Source organism: Sinocyclocheilus anshuiensis, unplaced genomic scaffold (assembly GCF_001515605.1).
Source record: "Sinocyclocheilus anshuiensis isolate Anshui unplaced genomic scaffold, SAMN03320099.WGS_v1.1 scaffold176, whole genome shotgun sequence".
NCBI lineage: Eukaryota > Metazoa > Chordata > Actinopteri > Cypriniformes > Cyprinidae > Sinocyclocheilus > Sinocyclocheilus anshuiensis.
In genome coordinates, this window is record NW_015555723.1 from 42,951 (window position 1) to 56,383 (window position 13,433).

Consider the following 13,433-nt stretch of genomic DNA (forward strand, 5'->3'; position numbering starts at 1 on the left):
TGTTCTGGAACAGTGTTGTAAATACAACTTAACCACTGATTTCTAGTCGTGTCCATTTTTGGAAGGCCAAACAAAGTAGTTTCGCTTTCGCAACGAAACAGCGTCACACACGGCGGCCTACAGTGAGCAGAAGCCGGCGGCTAGAGTGAGGAACGGCCGGAGGGTTAGAGTGAGCAGAGGTGGCCTGCAGTGAGCAGAGGCTCACTGTAGGTTCACAGTAGGTTTACAGGGGCTAGCGTGAGGAACGGCGGGAGGGTTAGAGTGAGCAGAGGTGCGGGCTTGAGAACGGCGCGGCCGGCTATTTCGACGAAGGAGCATCCGGAAGGACATGTGACGACTCCGGCTGGACTCCGCTTCGTCCACGGTTAAAAGCCGATCCGGCGATCCGGCAATCCACAGCGCAAAGTTGTAGTATTTCTTCAGCGACCAGCACGGATCAGCTCCAGGCATGACGAAGCAGATATCGTCCTCTTTTGGAAGACCAAACAAAGTAGTTTCGCTTTCACAACGAAGCACACAGCGTCTTTACGACATGGCAGCGGAAACAACAAAACTACAGCGAGAATAAAAGTTACGCTTTCTTTCTTTGCGTGAACATTTGGGCGGCGTTATGCAAATCTTTCCACAGAGCGACGTAGGTATGTTGGGGCGTGTTAGAACGAGCCGTTTTAGGTAGGTGTGGCTGACTCTTAACTTTTATAAAGAATATCTCTTTGGATTTGAGACTTTAGTCTTTGCAACTTTACAGACCTTCTTTATGCACCAAGAGCTTGTAACACTCCAAAGAGAAAGGAAAAATTGAAAACGCATCATATGACCCCTTTAAATACAGCTAAATCAGCCAGGACTTCATCTATAGACAAGAACATCCTGCTGCCAGATCCGACAAAAAATACAAGTTCAAGATGCACTGAATCCAGTTAAATTGCTTTTTTTGTTTGCATAGTCTATGAAAGGAACATAAACTAGTCACTACTTAAGGAAATTTATTGTAGTATAAAATGTGATTTCTACCTACTAGCCTGTTACTCTGTTTGTTATATTTAGCACCCTAAATAGGTCTTGTAGAGTTAATTACACTGTTTCACTTGAACTTGGGTAAACTGAGTGCCAGTCACAGAGCCAGTCACAATTAACTAAGCTTACTGGTGATTTAAAACATGTTATCATCCAACGTAACGGCAAATAGGCTTTTCAATTAATGTAAATCAATATTTGCATTAATGTATTTCTCTCCACGTGTCCTGCATTGTTCTGAAAAATCACATACACTGACACTGTCATATCCAATAACGTGTAAAGAAAAAAAAACGTTTTTTATGGGCCAAGTGAGACCTGCACAAAAATGCCCTTCCTGTGATTTGGCTCTCATAAAATATGTATTTGTGAAACCTCATGTCGCTATTAAGCCAACAAGGTCTTTGCGGTCTTTAGACGCACCGCTGGAGTGAAAGCAAACATCACCCACCTTTTTAAATGCACTGCCAGAAGGAAGCTTTTCAACCCTCCATTAGGTAAGTGCTCTGCCAAATAGGAAAATCCATCATCTTTTGTGAACAAAGCCATTGAGCCATACCTGTCCATTCAGCTATCACTCTCCATTCATACACAAAAGCGTCATAGATTCAAACCTTCCTCTTTTCACAGACAATATGTGATAGGGCATATGTTGCAAATTGTGCACACAAGTGCATCACACTGTCTATTTGAGAGCATATGTTAGTTTATCCAAAATTAGAAACTCAGAATTACTTGGCTTTCTATGAAAATATATTCTGTGCTAATATTGAATGGCTGCAAGGGCTAACACACGTTTGTTGAAGCACCCAGCATGACTGCAAGCAGGATGCCTGCGCTTGTGCACCTGGGTTCCCCCTAATCAGAAGCTTTTTATCATCACTGCTAAGTGCATTGAAACCTTATCCAGTTTGTTTGTATTTTTTGTATTTATATTTCTGTCAGACAAATCATGCATTTTAGTGAAAATTGCTTTGTCATCTCAAGCTTAATTAATTAGCTTTAAGAAGCTACAAAATGCTAATCAGAGGCATATATCCTGATCCTATTCCCCCTTTCTCACCCCTGCTTTCCTGCCGCTACTCCATTATCCTATAGCAAAAAGCCCCCAAAATAAAATTGTCTATTTTTTATTTAGCCTATAGTAGGGTGACCATACGTGCCATTTTCCCAGGACGCATCCTGACCAGGATTTCTATATTGCCTAAAATATCTAGGTTTTGGCTTTGTTTGCGTGTGCAGACCGATCGGTGTATGACATCAAAATACCATACAGACGGTTCCTTATGCTTTCAAAATGCTCTTGAGGTATTTTGATGTCATACACCGATCGGTCTGTAGACGCAAACAAACCAAAAACCTAGATATTTTAGGCAATATAGAAATCTGGCCAGGACGCGTCCTGGGAAAATGGTACGTATGGTCATCCTAGCCCAGGGCTGTCCAAACTTGGTCCTGGAGGGCCAGTGTCCTGCAGAGTTTAGCTCCAACCCTAATTAAACACACCTGAACCAGCCCTAGCCTATAGATTAGCCTATTTACTCTAACACAGGGTTCCTCAAATCTTCCTCCAATGCACTGCTGAGTTTAGCTCCAACCCTGATCAAACTCACCTACCTGTGATTTTCTAATGATCCTGAAGACATTGGATTAGCATGCTCAGGTGTGTTTGATTAGGGTTAGAGCTAAACTGCACGAAAGTGGATCTCGTGGGCCAGATTTGAGGTCTCTCCTCGATTCAATACATTTTAAGCATATCGCGTGCACTAAAATCTAAAAAGAGCCCAAATAATATATATTTTAAATAAATTGTTTTCATCAAACTCGCCATATTTGCATATTTAGACAAAGTTGCAATTACTGGATTTTGTTTATATATCGTCTATTTTTATTTTGCAGACACGTGGGACACGGTGGCGTCAGAATGTTACAGAAAGAATATCCTTATCTCCCTGTTATTTAATATTAGCAAACATTTAAATGTTTTACATATTAAAAGTTGGCCACAATGTGTGGAATACGATAAGCTACATCTTGGCTAAGAATGTGCTCACGAGGATTCTGCGTTCAAACCTTTAACAAAGGGAGATTGACAATGACCTTGAATACGCTACAGAACTGTATCTCCATTTAGAGAGAGAGAGAGAAAAAAAAACTTATAACAGTCTTGTAGAAACCTGCTCTTTGTTGTGTAATTGTGGCGCTCTATTTAGCGCATATGTCCATATCTCTGCCTTTATCGAGTTGAGGCTTGTTACCAGGAGCTTTATTGTAAACAAAGTCACTGACAGCCCCTAGACGCTCAAATAACCGTGATCTTGCGAATTTAAGGGTAGGATGGCTTTATGTTGTTAAATATAGTTGATGATATAACCTATTAGTCTCATTTTTCTGTTTATGCTAGCAGGTATTTTTCGGTGCTTTGGGTTGAACTAATATTTCACGTATTTAATAGTAGGCAAACATAAATCAGCCACTAGGGCAATATGTTAGATATAAAATAGACATAACTATCTTGCTATTTGAATGTGACTGATTTGAACAGATTATTTTAAATTATAGCCTACCTACATATGATTTGCTACTGTATCTATGAGGTTGGTAAAGGAAACAGTAAAAATGCATATGATTTCGTATGATTATGTAGTTATTCAGTGCACACTCTGATGCCATAAAGTGCTTTGCTTGATGTCAAGGCAGTATGGAGCTAATTTTCAAATAAATAATTAAATAAATATGTAAGTATATGAAGTGGAAATAACAGGCATTTGTCTTCCATAAATGAAGACTTTAAAATTAATTATACTTTAAATCTTTTTTTTTTTTTCCTGTATTGGTGACATTCTGATTCTGTGATATATGTTAGACTTTATTTAATTAATTGACCATTTTCATGCTTTTCAGAAACACTGCATGCAAAGACACTTAAGTGCACAAAAAACAGCTTGAAACAAACATGGATGCATCATTCTGTGTACATTCTGTTACAGGTGAATATTTGATTTTTATACTTTGATTAATGTTTATATCCCTGAATTGTCTGTCCCTGATTTATTTTATTTTTTTAGTATGAAGTGTTAAAATCTAATTTTCAGTCCACTTAGGATCACGTCAGAGTGTGACTCATCTGCTGTGCCACATTCAGGATGTACTTTCCTCCTGGACTCTTTAAATATAGTTGATAAATCTGTGCAGAAAGGATTTTGCAAAGAGCATTTATCAAACAAATCGAAAACGAATGCATCAAAGACCCCTGAAGTTCTGCAGACTGTGAGTCATTCCCAAAAGTTTCCACAAGATGACACTCTTTCTCCAAAATTAGACTCACTAACTTGTGCGGAGCTTTTGAAGAAAAATGTACCTACATCCAAAGCCTTACACAGTCTACGAATGAAGATCCAGCAACAGAAACTGAGGAGAGAGATTCAAACTCCAGCACCTGGGAAGAAAGATCGGCAACATCTTACCAGAAAAATGTGCAGGGTGACAAACAAAGGTCCGCATTGTCATTGAACTTTATGGTATATGCAATTACAGAGCATGGACATGTACTAAAAAAAGATATAGAGGTAACAGATGTCAATTAGATGACATATAACTGTGAAAGTCTGTGTAAAATTAAGTTACTATGTAATTTGATGTAATCTCTTCTGCTAGAAGCAAAAGCATCACCGGGTACAGGTGGAGTAATCAGATTGGCTGTAAGGAAAAACGCTGTAAGCTGTTTTTCACCCAATTCTGTCCAAAGATCTGATCTCCGAGGTGAGACTCGCGAGGACACTATGTAATATAATGCTTCCTGACCCAGAATATAAAGTAAAAATATCTCTGCTTTCAAGGTACCTTGGCCTACTAAATGCCTTGCGTAAGAGAATAGAACAATTCAATTAAGCATTAAAACTTTGTACAAAAAGCTGTACCTTATAGGGATATAAGCAGCTTGTTACTTGCACACTTCTTTTTCACAAAGTAAGGTACTACAGGTGCATCTCAATAAATTAGAATGTTGTGGAAAAGTTCATTTATTTCAGTAATTCAACTCAAATTGTGAAACTCGTGTATTAAATAAATTCAACGCACACAGACTGAAGTAGTTTAAGTCTTTGGTTCTTTTAATTGTGGTGATTTTGGCTCACATTTAACAAAAACCCACCAATTCACTATCTCAACAAATTAGAATATGGTGACATGCCAATCAGCTAATCAACTCAAAACACCTGCAAAGGTTTCCTGAGCCTTCAAAATGGTCTCTCAGTTTGGTTCACTAGGCTACAAAAATGCAGATGATCTGAAGGCCACTGTCAAGGAAACCTGGGCTTCCATACCACCTCAGCAGTGCCACAAACTGATCACCTCCATCTCACGCCGAATTGAGGCAGTAATTAAAGCAAAAGGAGCCCCTACCAAGTATTGAGTACGTGTACAGTAAATGAACATACTTTCCAGAAGGCCAACAATTCACTAAAAATGTTTTTTTTATTGGTCTTATGAAGTATTCTAATTTGTTGAGATAGTGAATTGGTGGGTTTTTGTTAAATGTGAGCCAAAATCATCACAATTAAAAGAACCAAAGACTTAAACTACTTCAGTCTGTGTGCATTGAATTTATTTAATACACGAGTTTCACAATTTGAGTTGAATTACTGAAATAAATGAACTTTTCCACGACATTCTAATTTATTGAGATGCACCTGTATGTACCTTTTAGGGATAGATAAAGTACAAAGTTGTCCCTTTAATTACAGGATTAGTTCACCCAAAAATCAAAATTTGCTGAAAATGTTCTTATACCTCAGGCCATCCAAGATGTAGATTAGCTTGTTTCTTCATTGGAACAGATTTGGAGAAATCTTTGGATAAGGGTTTGTGAGAAACAAATCCACCATTAAGGCTTTTTAACTTTTAATTTTAACTTCACAAGAAATTAATTGATAGACTGGAGTCCTGTGGATTATTGTGATGTTTTTATCAGCTGTTTGAACTCTCATTCTGACGGCACCCATTCACTGCAGAGGATCCACTGTCGAGCAAGTGATGTAATGCTCAATTTCTCCAAACCTGTTCTGATGAAGAAACAATTATTTACATCTTGGATGGCCTGAGGGTGAGTAAATATTTCAGCAAATGTTCATTTTTGGGTGAACTATTCCTTTAAAGGTACTGCGTCCGTTACAAGCTATTGTACCCCTACAAAAGGTACAATTTTTGCACTTCTTTTTTTTTACCTTTTCCTTTCTAACCATGCAGCAGAGCATTCTACGTACATATCCGCCTGGAGGAATGCCCAAGGGCTTGTGAAACTAATTTTGAACTCACCTTGCACTGCTGTTTCACAGGCTGAAAGAGTCAGCATTAAGGGTAGGCTGTGATTCAGTTGCATTGAGTGGGCACACAGAATCAGACTCAGCATCTCATGCATGCTTATATCATATTTAGCATCTTTGCATTCTTTTAAATTTGCACACTTCTAATGCATGCATTTTCTTTACAGATCAGAGCAAGTGGTCAAGCAAGAAGGCTCCGGAACAATGTGTTGTTTTGAATGCTCAAACAAATGGAGACCTAAGTTCAAACCAAATCAAAAAGGATGAGAATTCATCTAAGGAGCATCCCAGCCCCTTGAGATCTCAAGCTCAAGTCTTATATTCTTCAGCATCTGGAAAGACATTCCTAAGCCGTGCAGCTTCTTCATACCCGGTCAAAGCAGTTCTGTTGGCACACAGAAATCATTACTCACAAAATTCTACCTTAAAAGTGTTTGCTAAAAACTACGACATTACAAAGACAACAAAACCACTAGTAGCAGGTAAAGAAAATGAAGGCCAAACTAAATCAAACGGGCAACCTAGAAATAACATCCGAGAGGTGCGTGAATATATGCATCACCAGGCCGTTGAGAGAAGGAGAAAGGTGCTGCAAATGAGGAAAGAAGCACAGCGAGAGGACGAGAGGAGGCAAAGGAATATGCATGAAGTAGTTAAAAAACAAAGGCAAGCGCTCCACAGGGCCAAGAGAGAACAGCAACAGGAGTACAAGGTATGTAAATGAATGTTGTCTGGAAAAAGCAAATGTTCTTGCATAGACAAATGAAGAACTTAGGGATTACCACCTTCATGTTGTTGCAATAATGAGATATAAATGTGCACTTACACAGAACAGAGGCAGTTCCGAGGAGAAGAAGAGATGTGCTCATATAGCTGACACAACTGAAGAACAATTGTCTGTCTTTCCTAGACAGAACCAAAGTGTGACAGTGTGAGTCCTCTGCAGAGCCCACTCTACCTTTTCTCAACCTCAAGAGGGCAGTATTGAGTCAGCAAGCATTTAAATCACAGAAATAGACACTATACGTGACCAAATGTACAGAATGTGGAATAACCACACCCATATGTGCTTGTTGAACATTTCATTTAAAAACTACAGGATTATTAGTGAATTAAATTGAGCTGAATTTTTAGATAGCAAACAGGGTAAATAATTGCAATTGAAGTTGAATTAAAATGAATTGAAATGCAAATAAATTCCTCTAACTGATTTTAGATATAAAAGATTGATTGATCCTTTATGATCATTATCATTCTTATATGCTGACTTGGTGCTTAAGAATTATTATCAATGTTAAAAAAATAGTTGTGGATTAAATAATATTTTATGGAAACCATGATATACTGTCATTTAAAAGTTTGGTTAAGATATTTATAAATAAAAATTAATTAATCAATACTTTTATTGATCTCAAGTAAAAGTAAATACATTTTTAATGTTTTATTCAATAAACTGAAGAATCCTGAATATATATATAATGTATATATAATGTTTCCACAGAAATATTAAGCATCATGGATCATGTGACACTTAAGTGTGGTGTAATTCAGCTTTGCCACCAAAGGAATAGGCTAAACTAAATTATAAAAATATATTACTATAAAAATCTTTTTTTTTAATTGTAATAATATTTCACAATATTTCTGTTTTTACTGTATTTTACTGTTTTTCAAATAAATGCAGCCTTGGTGATCATAAGATACTTCTTTCAAAAACATTTTAAAAATCATGTTTACTCCATACTTTGACCGGTGTTTAATTTTATTTCAGCTTTATTTTGATTTTGTAACAATAACAACACAGTTATGCAACCATTTTTATGTTTAATTTTATACATGCATCACTCATTCTCAGATGTAATCAGTCTGATAGTACTTGGATTCCTAACACATCTGCCATCTTTGAACCAGCAGAACCGAGCAGGTGGACCAGGGCTCAGGCACTGTGTGTGAAGCTGGCAGTCCTGTGAGTGCTGCCGATGTGAGCTGGGCTCAAAACGCTCTGGCAACTCACACACACAGAGTGGAGGCTCTCAGGAAGACAATCAGTGCTCTAGATACACACATGGACGATGAGGCAGAGGCAGCCTGGATGCGAATCACAGACCACAAAGGGGCTCTGAGCCAGTCACAACCTGCTGGACAGGGCATCTGTGAAGCCGAATCAAGGGAAACTTTGTCTGATTGTGTATCTCTGGATACAGATACAGAGAGAGAGCACAGACAAAAAAGAGTGTCCATTAAAAAAGAGATTAAAGATGGAAAAGATGAAGTGGGTATGTGCTCTATAGAGTTTATTACTCTCAAAGAACATGAAACCGTTATGCATTTAGGCATTTACAATCTTTGAAAGAAATATAGCATCTTTTTTATTATTTTAATATGTGTATATATTATTTTAGATATGGGACTGTGTGTTGCAGATTTTAGAACACAGATTGACCAGACAGAAAAAGGACAAGAGGAGCAGCAAAGTGATAGCAGTGAGAGCACTGACTCCACAAGCAAGGTGATCAATTAAATAACATCAAATTATGAAACTGTTTTTACTATCATCTCAACATATTTAAGGAATGGCTGTGCTTCTCCTAAATTGTCTCTTCATTTGAATGTCAACATTTGTGACATTTAGTCAATCAAAACTATTTTGAGGTTAATTGATGTCATTTTTGTCTTTGGAAACAGTGATCTGTGACATTGTGTTAAGTAGAATATTACACTTTTTTTTGTCTATTTTAGGGCTGTCAAATCGATTAATCGTGATTTATCGCATTCAAAATAAAAGTTTGTTTTTACATAATACATCTGTGTACTGTCTATATTTGTACACACATACATGTATATATTTAAGAAATATTTACGTGTGTGTATATATATTCATATTTATATATGATTTATATATAAATATACATTACATATATTTCTTAAATATAGACATGTATGTCTTTTATTTTGGATGTGATTAATCTATACATACAACAAATATTTCTTATACAGATGTGTGTATTTATATATATATATATATATATATACACAGTACACATATATTATGTGAACACAAACTTTTACTTTGGATGTGATTAATCGCGATTAATCAATTTGACACCCTATAGGAGGGATTTGTGGGCAACAGAATTGGCACAATATGTAATATGGGGTTATTATTCATCATTAATTCCATGAGTTAGACCTACATTTTTGCTATTCATTAAAACCTTTAGACTAATTGAGTGAAATCATTCCATTTTAATTCATTGTCTTGTCTTTATAGTATATCTGAAATTAATATATGGGCTTTTAAATATGTATATGAAGAGTTCAGATGCAAAAGCCTCTAAGTGCTGTCAGCATTTTTATCAGGCTCCTATGTTTAGGTTCAGTCATTTTACTTTAATGGCAATATATGGGTCATTTTCTGTGCCATTAAAGTGAAAGAACTGAACATAAATATAGGAGCCTGATAAAAATGGTCAGATGCACTTAGAGGCTTTTGCATCTGAACTCTTCATATATTCATATGCCTGTATTATATTATTCAACTAAACTGAATAAAGCACAAAAGTTGATTTAGTATTTTATATTAATGACACTTAGAAAAAATCTGTGTGTGTTTCTATTTACTTCCATTAATAACACAATGACTGATGCATCATCATCCCTCTAAACATGTTACAATTTAAAAGTAAATGCACATAGTTCTTAAGGGGAGCTTCTTTCCCTATCTTACCCTACCATAGCGATAACATGTTTTGTGTTAGTACCATGGTATTCTTCGAAAAACCTTGGAGTACCATGCAAAATGAATTTGGTAATTATTTAGTATGATGTTTATTATATAACTAAATATTAAATTACTATACAATACCATCACTGTACCATTGTACTTTCGATAGGATAGACTCTGTCTGTAGCAGAATCACAAATTGCATATGTGCACTAAAGGCCGTGTAAGGCAAGTGTATGTCAAAGTATTGAACGCACATTTATGTCTGGCTCCTCTATTAATGCAATTTGTAGTGGAGTGAGCTAAGTGAGTTGTACAGCCAGCGGCTCCACAGTCACCTTTCCCTGGCCCAGAGCCAGCAGTTCCTCAGGGAAGAGGAGCTGAGGGCACGGCAGTACAGCGCCCTCTTTAGGCTCAGAGAGAAAGCGCTCTGGGAGAAGACGCAAGCTGAGCTTGACTGGTTGGAGCATTGCATGAGGTCAGTAACAGAAAACGTGTAATAATGTTACATGATCAGAATCCCCCCCAAAAAAGAAGATTTCTTTACAGTTACATTATAAAAGGATATAATCAGATTACTGATGCATCTAGTGGAAAAATTGGTAGTACTAGCAGGATATAGAGAAAGGATAACTATACTCAAAATGTATAAGAAAAGCAGTAATGTGTTAGCAGTGGCAGAGCCTTATTATCACATCAGTCTGCTGATGATCACATACGTAAATCGCACGTTTCACAACACCACTCTGGTCTCGAGTCGAGCATGTTCAACCTTTGATTCAGTAGAACAGAAAACATGTGAGTCATTATGTATTAATTGTTTTTCTCTTCTTTTATTTGCACATGTGGGCTTGAGGTGATTAATTAACTGAACTGATTACATTTTCGTAAATAATTAGAAAGTAATAATTTAATTTAAAAATTAAAAAAAATAATTTCAATAATCCTCCTATTACTGGAAGTGCAATACTGCATTTTACTCTGTATCATCATAGCTGTTCTCATAATTTCATGACTGATGCAATTTGTTAATTTTTTTATTTTATTATTATTATTTGTTACCACTTATTCATATGGGCAAATATTTGATGTTGGAATATTTATATAAGTTTGCTGTTATTGTTGCAGTCATTGCATGTAACCTGTCCATATATTCATATAACACATCTATTTTCATCAGTCTTGAAAAAGCACAAGATGATATACTTGCTTTGACTGAACTCAGGCAGAAACAGGAGGAAGTAATTCACAGATTCCGACAAGACCAGGTAAGTTTGGGGTCAGTAAGATTTTATTTAATTTATTTTATTTTATTTTATTTTATTTTATTTTATTTTATTGTTTTGTTTTGTTTTGTTTTGTTTTGACTTTAATCATTTTATTTAGCAAGGATGGATTAAATTGATCGGTATATTGGCTGTATATTTTTACAAACAAAATTACTTTCTATTCATTATAAAAAAGTATGGTTTCCACAAAAGTATTAAGCAGCACAACTGTTTTCAACACTGATAATAAGAAATGTTTCTTGAGGACCAAAATCAGCATATGATTTCTGAAGAATCATATGAAGACTGGAGTAATGCTGAAAATTCAGTTTTGCCATCACAGGAATAAATTACATTTTAATATGTAATTAAACAGAAAACACATTTTAAACTCTAATAATATGTCACAATATTACTATTATTATTGTATTTATGATCAAATAAATGTAGCCTTGGTGAGCATAAGACAATACAGACATTACAGAGAGAATAATAGATGTATTTTTATCTATGCTGATTTATTTATCTTAGGCAGAGATCCACCACTGGCGAAACATGTACAGATCAGGCCGGCAGCAGAGACGGTTGCTTCTCCTCCATCAAAGAGATATTCTTGATATCAAACAGTCAGCTATTTGCTTCAGACAAGTGCTGCAGATGCAGACTCTGCCAAAGAAAAATGGAATTACCAAGCCGGAGAACACTGCCAGTACTATGGTATTCCACAAATCAGAAACTAATCTTGTTTTCCTTTTGAATTAGGTTTAATTTTCTTGACAGATATTTTTCTTATTTTAAACATAAACTTACTTTATTTTGCTATATTTATCAGAAAACAAGACTTAATATCTTAGGCCATTTTGCTTCTCAAGGTTAAAACTAATAAATAAACATTAACTGAAATAAAATAATATATTTAAAAATTATTTTATTTCAACTCATTGCCAAGGCAACATTTCGTTTTCATTTGACTTGATGTACTAAAATAACTAAAAGTAATTCTGAGATTAAAAAAAATTTGCTTATTTAAAAACAAAACTCAAAATAAAATTTCATTTTTTTATTTTAATGTTATTGTTTATTTTATTTATTTTACTTAACTATAATAACCCAGTTCTCAAGTAAATGTGTATTGATTTAATGATATATAGATATTTGCACTTGAAAACAAGACAAAATAATAATAATAATAAACTGATAATATATGATCTTAGCAAAAAACTAAATAGGGCGGATTTTGATTTCATGTTGACTTTAACCAAGTCCAAACTGCAACAGTTCTCAGTGTTGTCACTGCAGCAATAATGTTGATGAACTGAACAGGAGTGCAAAACCATGTGATACGTAATTACCCATAATGCTCAGATGCCACATTTAGCAGTACTGATTTTTATGCTGATGTTTTGCAGGAGGAAGAGGGTGTTATGCAGCTTGGGATTAAGCCAGATGCTAGAAGCACAGATAAAGCACCAAGAGAGGAAGGGAGGCAAGTGTGATCACTATTATTCCATTATTTATTATCATACACTTACACAGAGGAGTATTGGGATATTTAGTTCCCATATACAGTAAGCAGAGGCAGTGCCAACACATTTATGTAGGGTAACACCTCAAGAGGAAATGCTGCAGTGTACCACTTACTCTCTGGCAAATCCTGCATGACACACAGCAGAGGAGAAGTGTGTGCATATCATGAGCTTGTTATCTACAGCATTTACTGTCTGTCTTGCTACAATGCACCACTCAGACTAATTACCCTTAGAGAGAGAGAAATGGAAGGAAGTCGGTGAGATAGAGTGGAGACAGATAGATCGAGTGAGTGAGTGAGAGAGAGGAGGGGGAGGCTGGATGGGAGGAGAGAGTTATTGGATGAAAGAGAGCGAGAGAAGCAAGCAGGAGGAAGATAAAGAGAATAAAAAGAGGGCATAGCTGTAGACAGAGATGCAGGATGACTGCTCTCTCAGCCACCGGCTTGACTGCAACTGCGAGTTGACACAATATTTGGGGAGTGGCAGCAGCGTCTCACAGGGGACCTGAAGGAGGACAGTCAACTGTTCCTCTGGCTGCTTGCTCGCGACTGAGTCCCTTTGTGATGGCAGT

At 36.3% G+C, this 13,433-nt stretch overlaps 1 protein-coding gene across 1 annotated transcript in view; it reads right to left on the reverse strand.

Annotated features, from left to right (window-relative positions):
• The window catches only part of gpsm1a (G protein signaling modulator 1a), a 4,416-nt gene extending 2,772 nt beyond the window's left edge, over positions 1-1,644 (reverse strand). The window contains exon 1 of the mRNA XM_016465831.1: positions 1,469-1,644. The gene's annotated coding sequence lies outside the window, so the exon portion shown is untranslated. The remainder of the gene's footprint in view (positions 1-1,468) is intronic.
• Positions 1,645-13,433: the final 11,789 nt, after the last annotated feature.